Source organism: Aquila chrysaetos, chromosome 3 (genome assembly GCF_900496995.4).
Source record: "Aquila chrysaetos chrysaetos chromosome 3, bAquChr1.4, whole genome shotgun sequence".
Lineage (NCBI taxonomy): Eukaryota > Metazoa > Chordata > Aves > Accipitriformes > Accipitridae > Aquila > Aquila chrysaetos.
The window spans coordinates 13,576,215-13,589,913 of record NC_044006.1 but is presented as its reverse complement, the minus strand read 5'-3'; the positions used below and the strand labels follow the sequence as shown (position 1 = coordinate 13,589,913).

Sequence of the window (13,699 nt, the reverse complement as noted above, 5' to 3'; positions counted from 1 at the left end):
CTTCCAAGGCTGCAAGTCACCCCCAAAGCTGTCCTGAGAGGAACAGCCACACCACATGATGGCCAGGCCCCACCACGTACGGACCCAAGAGCTTCCTAACGCAAGAGTAGGGGTGACCAACCTATGTCCCCTGGACTCCTCAAGGGTGGCTCTCTTTGGCATGGGGTTGAACCTCCTGCCATGGCTTTGCACCTCTGAGAAACACATACCATGGCTTGTTGGTGCAGGAAAGCTGGCCACCACTCTGCTGAAAACAGCGCTTCTCAAAATCAGCCCAGCATTAGGAGAGAAATCAACTCACTTAGCAATTTTAACAGCTTCAGGTCTTGGATGTGCCTGGACCCAGCATGGTCCCTCCTCCTCCTGCCACCAGCATGTTCAACACCAACATGGAGCAGATCTGGCTCTGCAGTAGCACAGCAAACTGCTGCTAGCAATGGGACGTTATGCTGCATACAAGTAATGAGAAAACCGGGAATAGTGTGGAAGAGAAGAGATTATTAGATAATAAATTATCAATGCACCAAAAACTGCTCTGTACATATTTTTCCCCCCTTACAGCTTCCCTAATGTCCTGGGAAAGTGACAATTACACAATTTAAGGAGGTTAAGTTTATTAAAATCCTTTTTTTATTACTTTTCTTTTAATATATGGTCGAGATAAAGCATCTGATTAGAGGAAAGTCACAAAGTAAAATATTTAATACTCATTGAAAGAGCAATTCATCCTCCCCTCTGCATGCAGCAGAAGCAGAGAGGCAAGGGGCCCTGGTGACAGCTCACTGCAGAGGCTGCTCCGCGGAGACCTTGAGCGAGCAAGAAAGCCCTGCCAGCAGCCAGGTCCTGCTCTGCCATGTTGGACTTGCCACATTATGGCAGCCCTTAGGAATGGTAAAATGGGCCATATGTGCACACTGAAAGAGACAGGCCACCTCTAAAGAGGGCTTACACAGGGCTTACTAACACCTCCCTGACCTCAGCATCACTTAAAAAGAAATGAAAAATTACATTCAACAGTCTGGAGGCATGGTGCCCACTCCAGCTCCACACAGATGGACACTGCACCCAGCATAAGACCAAGTGTTTAAAACATCTTCTGTGCCCCGCAGTGCCCCAGCCCAGCATGTACTCACCTCCTGGTGAGACACCTCACTTCACTGTACCTAAACTGCACGTCGCAGACCCCTGAATTACAGGCTTGCTTTTGCCACAAGATTACAGTCTATGCCAATGCCTTTGGGAACTATTTGCACAGTGAAGTTCATTTATTTTTCTCCATTTCAAGCATTTAGGGTATTGCAGGTTGTTACTCGACAGCATATAACCCTATCATGGGAGCTCCTGAGAGGCAGGGAAAAGTTTAGCTTGTAAATCCCAGCAGGAGCAGGTCAGGTCATGCCATGGGGCCAGGGAACAGTCTCACCATTCTTTTCTACCAGAAAACAAAATCACTCATGTTTCATAGATGGTCCCAGTGTGCAGATCCCAGGGATGGACATGATTTCCTAAAGGAGAAAGGGCCCACTTGCCTACCCACCACCCTGCTTTCCTTGCTGTAGCTCCATCAGTCCTCTCCACCAGCATCCACCCCCCTCCATTGTTTCCTCCCCTTTGCTCTCAGCACAAGCCCTTACTCCAAATTAAATGCTCCTGACACGCAGCCTGATCAAACGGAGGAGATGACTGCTGTTTATATAGAGTATAAAGCGGTGAAAGACATTACCTCTGGTTTAGATAGGGATCTAGTTAGGGATGAAGTACCACAGCGAACACAATGTGACAGGAGAGAACAGCAAAGTTCCCATCAGGAGCAGCTAAGCCTCTAATTAGTTTTCTGCAAAACATCAATAAAATAATGACTAAAAGGAGGCCAAGTAAAGCACTTGGCCTTTCTAAAAATCTTTGTCAAAGTCTTCACAAGAAACTATAAAGGTGAATAAAGGGAGACGAGGTGAGAGGCACAGCCCCGCCACCCCTTAGGAAGGGACAGAGTACAGCATGTGGGTAGGACCGGCAGTGGTGACCATGGCACAGAAGTGACAGCACGCTGCTCCACCACCAAGGCATCTCCAGCATATAACACCAGCGAGGCCAAATCTGCAGGTGATGCAGAATTGCTGAGAGATTAGAAAAGGCCAAAGAGTTTCAAGCTAAGGTGGGCATGTGGGGTAGTAAAACTCAGTTTTGCCAATAAGAAATAACGCATAGAGAGGTGCATTTTCAATTGGTTGCAGTCCTGGGCTCTGATTTAAAATATTACAGATTGGAAAACATCCTCCTGTTCATCAGGAAAATCACATCCTCTTCCGCACTCTCTGCTGCATGGGTGCTACAGTCTGTGTGCATCTCCAGCCACAAGCACCAGCCAAATTCTGCAGGGAGTATCACAGCAGCAAAACTCAAAAAGCCCCTTAGCTTTTGTAGCAATCTGCAGCCCCCAGCAGACACCTGCTGCATATTTAAAGCCCTATCTAAAGTCTGATTTTCCACAAAGAAGCTATCCCAAGCTTTGCTCATTGCTTACCTCTTTTAAGCAACGATGGCAAATTAACATTTAATGTATTTAGCTGTCAAACACTTCACACAGCCGGTGTTTGGGATAGGACCCTGGAAGTCACTGCCTTGCAGACACACCACTTTAAGCCTTGCTAAAGATTCCCAGGTGGAACTGATTCTCCACGTGTCTTGGCACTTACTGACTCCCTTGGCTTTTGCAAGCCGGACTTTCCTTGGACAGTGGCAAAACACGAGAGCTTTTCAGTGAAGATGGATGGCAAGTAATGCGTACTTTTATGAGACTGAGTGTTCTTGCATGTCCTGAGGTAAGAGGCCAGTGCCCTACACAACGGCATTGTCAAGCTATCTGGATTAATTTCATAATAATGGTTTCCAAATGCTCCTGTGTGGCAGATAGCGACTCCTTTCTGCATACTGCTTAACTACACTGCAGGTGAGAAATAATAGCCCCAAGCTCTCAAAGCCATGTACAAACATTGTCTTAATTACTGCTTGTTAACAGTCCTATGAGCCAGGTACATACTTTTATTGCCCAAAGCCATTAAAAAAAAAAAAAAAAAGAAAATCAGTATCCCAGGGGTCATTAGAAGTTAGGTCAAGACTCTTAGCTTAAAATCCAGGCAGGCACTTATCTGTCTCATGTGCAGCTTCCAACCCCTTCAAGCACAGAGGATGCCTGGATGGCCAGAAGCACGGCTGGCATTCCCCAGCTGGGCAAATGATGCACAGAGAGATGGAGTGATTTTGGGGGGCTTGAACTCCCCGTTTCCAAACTAGGAGCCCTTCCCTGGCACTGCTGGTTCCTGTGTCCATAGAAAGGGCTGTGGCTGACCTTGTGCTGCTGGGAGCACTGGGTGAGCAACCAGTTGGAGCCAAAAGCGCTGCTGATTAACACCACAAATGGGTGAGATGAAATAAAGTTTCATTGTTAGCAATGGACACTGCATGGCTCAGCTTGATAAAATTAGCAGACTGGAGATAGATGATGCTGCGAATCGCTTCTGAGTTACAGACGTAATACAACGACAGAAATGAATAGAGTCCTCGTACTTGAAACAACGGGGCATGTGTTTTAATTTAGAAGGGCTGAAAGTAAAAAATCATCTCACTGTCACATTTCCAGGTCAGCATTTGACTTATTAACTTCTGCTTTGGGCACAGGTAAACGAACCAAGCCATGCTCCATGCAGCTGCCAAAGTTACATAGGGTATCATTTTTTTTAACAGGGTCATTAAAGAACTGCTCATGTGTCTGGAAGGGGCATCAAAAAAAGTATTTTCACTTAATAATCAGGCTTAATCTCTTTAAGTTTTGTTGAAGTCACTTTCCCAGGGCCTTAGGCAAAAATCAATCTTAAAAGCGTTGTGAAGCTGTGCTGTGGTAGTTAGATGATTTATTATTCCATAACTGTGGGTCTTAATCTAATTAGAGATCGTATCTAGGATTTGCTTCAACATCTATTTATTTTCCTATTTTTACTTGCAAACATTCATGAAGAAATGACATTGTAAGCAGAGGAGATGGGAGGTATGCTGTGTTCTTCCTGTTGCCCTCCCATATTTAACTCCACATTTAGTTATCAGAGACCAAGAAACAATAGAAACAAGACCCAGACTAAGGGTCATTTGCAGAACTTCAGAAACTACAGCAAAAACTTCCCACGTGCAACCTACAGGGAGAAACCAAAGCAAATGTGTCCAAACACAAATTTCTCCTTCCCAGATGACTCTACCATCCCAGCCTTCTCTTTGCACATCTGTGCGGTTTGCATTACTATCAGGTAGACGCATTGAGTTGGACAGGTCATTTGCCCTGGCCTGCAGCGTGGGGATGGTGCTCACCCTCAGGACTGCAGAAATCAATCACCGGGCTGCCACGCTCCGCCCGGGGACTTGCACTGCTTGAAAATAGTACCTCGCTTGCTCCACACCCTGGGGGGGATCCTACAGACAAGACATGATTTATTTGTTTAAAATAACTAGAGGTACCTCTCAGATCCTGTCAGGAACCTGAAATAAATACTTGAGATGCAATAAAGTGCAAATAGAAAGAAAAAAAAGCAATCTCATGGCATGTATTAACACAAAATCATTGGGGCAGCATGGAAATAAACTAAGCCACTTTGCTCGATAGTGAGCCCACAAAAATTTATTTTCTTCTTCTGCAAGCAGAAATAATGGCTTGTTTTGGAAAGATTTTGCACAAATCTTTGGAACATCAGCATTTTCTATGAAAAGGTCTAAGAGACTAAGTTGACGGTTTTGAAAAATAATAATTCAAGTTTCTTCTGGCCTATGCTTTCCAAAAGCAAAGTTCCTATGTACTGCAAAAAATACTCAACAGCTGCCCTTGCACTCACAGGCTGGGGCAATAAGTGAACAAAAACCAGTCATACACATTCAACATCAGCACATACTTCACATGAAGGAAAGCAAGACTCCTTTTGTGAATACGTGGTCTTGAAAGCCTTTCTGCTCACAGTATCAACAGATGTGGAAAAAAAAAAACCCACTTCTGGGAGGACAGCCTGCTTCACTGACCACCAGAAGATCACCTGGTATCTTTGTGCATTGCTCTCCCCCTTTTGTAAAAGAATTACATGGTTAGTAAGACTGCAGTACGTTTCTCCTGTAGCCCTTAGAAGGAGCTTTTAGCGTCCTTGGGAGAGGGAGATACTAAACCTTTGCTTTCACCCCACCTTCTGCTCCTCTACCTGCTCTGTCTGGAAGCTCATTCGGGGCTCTGCAAACATTCTGACTTTAACAGTTTTTGCAATTTTAGAACAGGCACTATTTCTGCAGCATGTTCCTTGTGGGCCCTTGGAAGTGCGATATAGTTAGATCTACATACCCAGGTTTCCTCTCACACACCACCCCAAGCAAGGAGAAGAAATCAGGCTCAGAAAGGAGCTGGTGGTAGCACTTTTCAGAAAGGGACAGCTAATTTGCACCTCCTTGGATACTAATTGCAAATTCTCTCTCCCACCTTCGTTCATACCGCAGTGCACGGCAACAGGAAGGTCTGCTGCTTTCCTGAGTTTGCCGGTCTCTCCATCAACTCATCCTTCCTCAATCCCCTGCTCAATCTCCATGGAGGAGGACACGTCCCATTTTCTATATTAACTGTCAGCGTTGTGCTGTCTACCTGAGTAATCATGAAAAATGAAGCAGTAACTCATCTGCTTGTGTGGAAGGGCCTTTGGCCTCCTTTGCTTTTGCTGCTGAATTTAAATCTGCTGGGGACGTGGGGCCCGGCACGGCACCGGGGAAATGAATTGCACTGCTAATGGAGTGCTCCACTCCCCAGCATTTAAGAGCCCAGGAGCTCTGGGTTACAATAGCCTGTGATCCTCCTGGCTTGCAAGAGGATACCAAAACTGTACCCAAAGTAACACTGTTTACAAACTGGCATAAATCTCAGTCAAATTAGAAACTGAAAGCAGAAAACTTTAAGAAAGGTTCCTGTGTCTGTTTTACAATCATCTTTGACCATGTGCCCTATTTATCACTACATGGGCACTGCTGTAAATGCACTCATAGCATCTTACACAAATTTTTTTAAAGGAATAGCTAAATCTGCAGATTCACACCTCAGAAGTGTCCTTCTTCATGAATGCATTTAAGCATCTATTCATAACTATTGATACCCAACTGTGCACTTTAAATTAACCATATGTTTGACTATTTTTCCCAGTGCAGACCTTGGAGGACAATCAAATTAGTAATGTTGAGACACAAGTAAAGGAAGGTGATCCAAATCCCCTGAAATTCAGGGAAGGTCCTGCTTTCCTTCAAGTGTGAAAAAAGAAGCTGTCATTTGAACATATAGAAAGGTAGGAGACTTCTCAAGCTGTTCTCCAGTAAATCAGAAATAAAAGCTTTAACTTTCATGCTGCGGTCCCCACGCTGCCAGTCTAACAGTTCAGAGCTGCCAGGAAGGACTTGCATCTGTGCTCTACCCCATCCCTTTGGAGCCCTCAACCCTCCACCAGCCAATTCAGCTCACCTGTCCTCCCAAAACCTATTTTTTTCCCACTGCTTTAATGAGCTGAACTGGCTCCTGGAGGCACTCAAGGAATCCCAGAGCTAGTGTAAGGTGAGTTGTGGGAAGAGGTGGCAGGGAGCAAAGAGCATGCTCTCCCCTTTCATCAGCACCGAGGTTATCTCTGACCTGTCCCCCAGAAGCATCACCAGACATAATTCCAGTAACTTGGGATCCTGCTGCCCTGCTAGAGGTTAACACTCTCATAACACACAGCAAAAGGTTCAGGTGCCTCTACTTCTCCAGCTCCCAGATCTGCTCATTAGCTAATGCCAGTCCTCACCTGCCCCCGAGAGAAAAAAATCAGCAAACATCACTGACTGCCCATCAAAAGTTTGCAACCAGATTTCTTCAGCAAAGATTGGCCCAGTGGATAGGTTGGGCCTGTGCAAGAGTAACTTGGCTTAAGGGAAAATTAAAAAAAAAAAAAAAAATTGTGGAGACTTAAACAATGAGAAGTTGTCAAAAAAATCTGCTGTGAGAGTTCAGCTGACTTATGACTAATCACTGCATTTCACTTTGCCATGGGAGTTGCATTAATTATCACAAAATCAGAAAGGGCTTCATCCAGCCCTCCTTTGAATCACTAGGAAAAAAATTAAAACTTACTCGCTTCTATTTTTTTCACTGGTTCTCTTCAAAATCTTATAACAGCCAGAAATCCAGATCGAAAAATATGACACCTTCCAATTTCCCTTGATTTAATTTCCTCAAGCTGACTAATTTAATTGTAATATTTGCCTGGTACCTTGAGTTCTGCTTTCTCGCTCTCTTCCTGTTGCTGAAACCTGCTTCCCAGTCCCGGTCCCTAAGCTTAAATCTGCACAGATGTTTCCAAATTTGTATTTGTTAGAGACTAATTACCCTCATTCCCCAATGGATCATTCCACAGGGATCAGATATTCTGTTTGCGATCACAGATGTAACACACACATCGTGTGGTTATCTAAAAGACGCTGGGTAATTAGGTATCTCAGAAAAGAAAAATTGTTTAAAGTGAGACTGATTAAAAATGAAATCTGGATGATTTTTTTTAATCTTCCATGTGATATGAGCCTGAAAGGTATAGCTGCCTAGCAAAGCTACTGGAGCAAAATTAGAATTCAGCTTAGCCGCTGAGAACTCAAACAACATCAAGGTGAGATGATATTTTAAAAGTCCACAGAATAAAAAGCTTTTAATGGATTTCAGACTTTATGTTTCCCCTTTGTTATACTTTTGAGTTTGGAAATAATAAAAAAAAATAGTGGCAGCAATGAAACTATAACTCAAAATGAGGTCAAAATAGGCAAGAGTGATATGTTTTATTCTTTCATAGAATCATAGAATCGTTTAAGTTGGAAAAGACCTTTAAGATCATCAAGTCCAACCGTCAACCATGCCCACTAAACCATGTCCTGAAGTGCCTTGTCTACAATACCTCCAGGGATGGTGACTCAACCACTTCCCTGGGCAGCCTGTTCCAATGCCTGACGAACTTTGTGGGTATCTACTCCCTCTCCCACCACTGTAAGTCAGTTGAGTTCCTTTCACCAGGACAAAGGCATCAGGGTGGGAACCTACGCTGGGAAGCGCAGCTGTACGTCACCCTGTGCCCTGCTGCAATAGCCCCTGTGCCCGTGCAACCCCCCCGCCCCGAGCTTGCCTGCAGCTCCCTGCAGAAGCAACCTGAGCAAAGCCTTCCCCTTCCCTGACTGTTATGTCTCAGTGCTGCAAGTTTGTTGGGGACGAATGCTGCAAATGTGACTAATGCTCTTGAGCTGGAGGCGAGCCCTCCTGTGTGCAAAGCTCTTTATGTGCATACACATTTCCTGGTTCGGGGCTTTAGCAGTAGACTCTCAAAGGTAGGAATTCAGGATCTTAAATATCTTTGGACATTTAGAGCAAACAAAAGCCTTTAGAGACAGGATACTCTCCTGACTACTAGCAATCACCAAAGATCCTGCAGCGTTTTTCTCAAGACCAAAAGGACTGACTTTATCGCACACTGGCATGGTAGTGGAGAAGAGTATAAAGTGCAAATCTGGCTCCCAGCATTTCAGTATCCCCCAGTTACATATCAAACATGGCCAAGCACCATTTGTTGAGCAAATTGCAGTTCTGCCCTGCAGTCTCAGCTGCAGGCCCTATCTTGATGTGCCCTGAGGTCCTGCTGCAGCTGCAGGGTGTTCAGGGCTTCTCATCTGCCCTATCACAAGGGGACAGTTTTCCTTCTGTATAAGAAAGAGTACACAGCTGCAAAACCTAACGGGTGCTGCCACACAGGACCCAGATGAGCCCCGTCCTCTCTGTTCCCAGGAATTGTCCTGGATTCACCCTTAGATGCAGGCCATGGGCATCCCTTTACTCCAGGAGTCCCCAGCTCCATCTCAAAGCAGCAGTGCACTTGGGGGTTTTTGCATTTTCTTGCGGGCAAATTGCAGATAGAGCCTGGGCTGAAGGACTGCATTATCACAAGACCCATTTCTTAATTGAAGGTGGCATCTCTCCATTGTGTCCTGTCTGCTGAGACAGGAGAGGTGCTGCCATTTGCTCCCTCGTGCCCTGTTCAGCGCAAAGCAGCCCCACTCAGAGGAAGCCTCATGGCACCAAGAACATCAGTATTAATAGGAGTGGTCTATCCATCAAAGGTGAAAGCAGAGAGGAGAGGAGCTGTTTTAAGATGCTGACTGGAATATGAATGGGAAACTCTGTGCTATTTGCCCAATCCTGAACAGGACATCTTTGTACCAAGGAAATGAGGATTACTTAGTTATTCAGCTTGGCTTCTGACTATGAACAAGCTGGAAATTACTCATAATTATATTCATTATTATTTTGCTTACAGAGCCAGCCAACCTGCAAGCTTAGACTGGGCCCTGCAGAGACCTACCAGTGGTAGTGCTTAGACCTAAAACTTTCAAATCCTGCATAACTTAAACACAGCGCATGTCTAGCAGCTTGATGCTGGCTTTAGCAGTTACTCATGAGACAAACGCTCATGCACACACTCATTACTATATCTCTATTCCCATGCAAACCCCAGAACACCTCACTACGTGACAAGCCTTAAAACCTGAAGACTTTTGCACTAGTTGTAATCCTACCAGCAGCACAACAGCAGGCTGCCAGACTTCAGACCGAAGGTGGCTGTTTGAGATCTCAGTAACAGCCATCAGGTCACCACAGCTCTAACTCTATCTTGATGACTTTTCAAAATAAACATTCTCCATGATTGGATTCAGGCTGCATGAAAAGTGAAGGGAAGGAAGGCTTTACACCGCACAAATAAGCCTTTTCTTCATAGCTGCAGCATTTTTGCTCTTGGTAGACACTCTGCATAGGGCTGGCCACTGAGAGACTCGGGCTTTTTTTGTCCCGAGTGGAAACGCAAAATCTTCTTTTTTTTTTCTTTGTTAAATTATGAAATACCTTTCCAAAGGGAAGAAAAATAATCTCATCAACTGATATGTTTCTCCAGTTTTGACTCTTGATTTCTCCTCCCTCTGCCTTTTCTGTATTTTGAAATAAAAGATTATTTCAAGCTAAAAAATATCAAAACTTGTCATTCGAATCCAGTCAATTTCCAAAATACTGCTTTTTTTCCCTGCAAAGTTAAACTGTCAAATCAATACCATTTCTGCATGCTGTACATGCAGAAACATAAAATTTCATCAAACCACCATCCTCTAATGTAAATTTTTGCAAAGAAACATTCAGATGAGGTCCAAACCTGCTATTTGGCACAAGCAACCAGGCTGGGGCAGAGATGGTACCAATCCAGCGGATTTCTGCAAAGCCTAAGAGCTGCAAAGAGGTAAAGAAACTGTCTGTGGTACTCCTCTTTTCAATCAGTCTCGTAGGAATATATTAACATGGTACGAATTAGTTATGGGATTGTCATCCTTTATGGAACGTAAGAGGTGGTGGTTTCTTTATTATGGCATAAAACCAGGGTGTGGGGCAATTTTCCTTTATTTTGGAGTGTTATGTTCACCCAGTTTCCTTCCAGGTCTATCTCCTTGGGGAAGCCAGCCCATCAGTAATTATGGTGCAGTCAGGAGGGACCCAGCTTAGCCCATTGGCAACACACCCCAACCTGGCCACCACCTTTCTCTGCTGCTCTTTCCTGCAGTCCTGGTGCCACCAAATCTCAGCTGAGCAGAAGGACCAAGCCCTCAGCTTACTCCTTTCTACCTCAAAGCTTCCCCCAGGAAGAGAAAACCACCGAGAGATACCAGGAGGCAACAACCGGCAGCATTTCAGAGGCTGAGATTCCCCACAGAGAGGAGGTTGCAGTCAATATTTATACTTATGCAAAAGAAACGGACCTACCTTGCCAGCCATAGAGGTAGAAATGACGGTGACATCATGTGCAGGACAGCAAGGGAAAGGGCTCCTACAGGTGAGGAGCTACCTGGCCTTTCCATGGTCTTGGGTTCACCAGCAAGGCTCTTACATAGAGAAAAGGGTTCTTCCTGCAAGCTGATAAAGCAGAAGACTGAATGAGTCACAGGAAGAGGCATCTCCCAACACAATCGAATCTTTAGCACCCACATAGCCTCTCAGGAGTCACACTTGTTCATCTCGAAGTGGGGGAAAGAACCTGTTGCTTGTTTGGTTGGTTTTGTTTTTCATCCAAATGTTCTTTTGAAAAAGATTCAGTTTTATTGAAACTGAAGTTATTTGTCAGTTGCCATTAAGAACTTATGAAATTACATGACATCATCTTGTCTCAAATTTTGCATTAAGAATTTCATTTCAGAGTTGTGAAACTTTAGTTGTGATTCTGTCATACTGCTTTGGTGGGGTTTTTTTCATTTTATGACAAGTCCACTATAACTTATAATACATGTTACTATGACTGACAAGTTCTACCATGACAGAATGTATGACACACAAAGCTTCTTATTTATTTTTAAAATATCAGGGACAGCAGATACCAAAAACTTCTCTAGAACAAAACATCTCCTGTTTGTTCCAATGAAGCAAGTTGAAGCAAGTTGACACATAGATCAAAGTGTCTTCCTACTTGAAAACTGTCAAGCCTTTTCATTGCAAACTAGATGGGAAGCACTTTGAAACACAGGAAAAATCTGATGTTTCATTCAGCAAGCCAAATCCCAGCCATCTTTAATGCAAGTACAAAAAACATCAGTGTGATTTGCTTAACAGGTTGTCATAGTATAGCATTATCAGTGAAATCTGTTCTTCACTATTAACATGGTGACACAAAATGATAGTAAAACAAGACAAAGATAAAAGTAAATGTAAAGTATCAGAGTTCCAAAGTCAAAATTCTCCTGGTCTATTTTAAAGACATGTTTTCACCTGGAAAGTTAAGGTATTTAAGAACAGCAGCACATTTGCTGCCCCAGCCTTGTCCACAATGCATTGTGGCTGGTGCTATAACACAGGGTGCCCACACCAGCCATTGGCTGCTGGAGCCTGCCAGGGCACAGCAGAGATGTTGTGGCACATTAGGGAACTTCTACCATCTCCAGCATAAAATCTTCTAACCCTCTGACATACCTGCCTTTGAATCTTAAAAAAACAATACACTGAATAAACTATGGAAAAGCATCTAGTGAGGACCACATGCTGGACCACAGACGGGATAGAAGAATATAGGTTGTAGAAACTGATTCAAATGGCTAAGGACTGTGTAAATGAGTAGGGTATGAGTAGGAATTAAAATAAAAATTAGGTCAAGTTATATATTGCTGTAGAGTTTGTAAGGAACCTAAATAATAACCAAAAAAAAATTTAAGTCAGATTAGTAATAAGTCAATGACCAGGAGAAGAGTGCTTCCATTATTCAGCAAAGCTGTTACCAACTGTCATTGCAGAGGGTAATGCTTCACTACTAAAAATGATGGATTCGTTTGTATAGATATTTCAATTGTTACTTGTGACAAAAAGGTAAGAATTCAGACTACAAGGGGGAAGCAATAGTCCGGAAGATATTTATATAAATTATATGTTTTCAAATCAGCTGGGTCTGTTGAGATTCACTGCCAGGTACTTAGAAGTGGTGGAGGCAATCTGAGGGCTGTTAGCACTTATCTTTGAAAACTCAGGGACTCTGGCAAGTCCCAGAAGAGCAGAGAACAGCAAACATAGCAGGGAATTACAGGCCAGTCAGCTTAACTTCAATTCCCAGAAAAAATATTGCAACAAATCATCAAACAAACACTTTCTAAGCACCTAAAAGATAACAAGGCAGAGAGGAACAGCCAACATGGATTTGTCAAGAACAAATATCAAGCCAATCTCATATTTTTCTATGTCAGGGCAGCAGGGCTTACAGAGAGGGAGAGGTGGTCGCTGTTGTATACAATGACCTCAGCAAGGCCTTCGGCATCGTTTTACATGATTGTCTTAAGCAAGCTACGGAAGCACAATTAGGTGAAATCGTTAAGGCAGTAATACACAAGGTGGAAAACATAATTAGAAAGCAGTTTTCAATGACTTATCGTCAAACTGGAGGAACATACCTGTATGCATTGGGTGAGGATTCGTCCTGGGCCATTGTTACCTCTAACCGACCTGGTCGAAACAGTAAGTTTGGAGACAACATCAGCTGGGGCAGCACTGCAAGCAAGCAGCAGACAATAGGCACTTGGACCGGTCTTGACAAACAAGGGCAATGCTCCACAGAAGAAGCAGGCTGTGGTCAATGAGGACCTGTGTGGAGACTTACGGTTAGATAGGAAAGACCCAGCATGTGGCCATCAGCCAAGGACCATCCTGAGCCAAACCGGGGCCAGCAGTGGGGAAAGCAGGGTAGGGTGAGCCATGGAGCAGTGGTGAGGTTTTCGGGCACCTGCAGCCTGCCCGCTGGGGCACTGCAATCCTGGAAGGATATTGATGGATTGTGAAACTAAGAAGGGGCAACTGTGGGGAAAGATGAAGAAGCTGGGATTCAGTTTAAAGAAGAGAAGTTGTAGAGAGAAATTAGGATAAATCTTCACGTTAGAGCACTGCAGCCTCAGAGAGGGAGACAAGACAAATCATCCTCCGTATCTGCTATGGTTAAAGTGAGAATCAACATGTTTGAATTGCAGCAATGGACATTTAGGGTCATTGTCAAAAGAAACTATTGAATTTGAAGGGTAGCAAAGCACCAGGACCGACTGTCCAGAGAACATAACAAACATC

The 13,699-nt window shown here is 44.0% G+C and overlaps 1 long non-coding RNA gene across 1 annotated transcript in view; it reads right to left on the bottom strand.

The window, feature by feature from the left end:
- Positions 1–13,273, bottom strand: part of LOC115339776 — a 61,561-nt gene extending 48,288 nt beyond the window's left edge. The window contains exons 1-2 of the long non-coding RNA XR_003922834.2: positions 13,036–13,273; positions 10,874–11,023 (exon numbers count right to left, since the gene is read on the bottom strand). This is a non-coding gene — a long non-coding RNA (uncharacterized LOC115339776). The remainder of the gene's footprint in view (positions 1–10,873; positions 11,024–13,035) is intronic.
- Between the last annotated feature and the right edge of the window lie 426 nt (positions 13,274–13,699).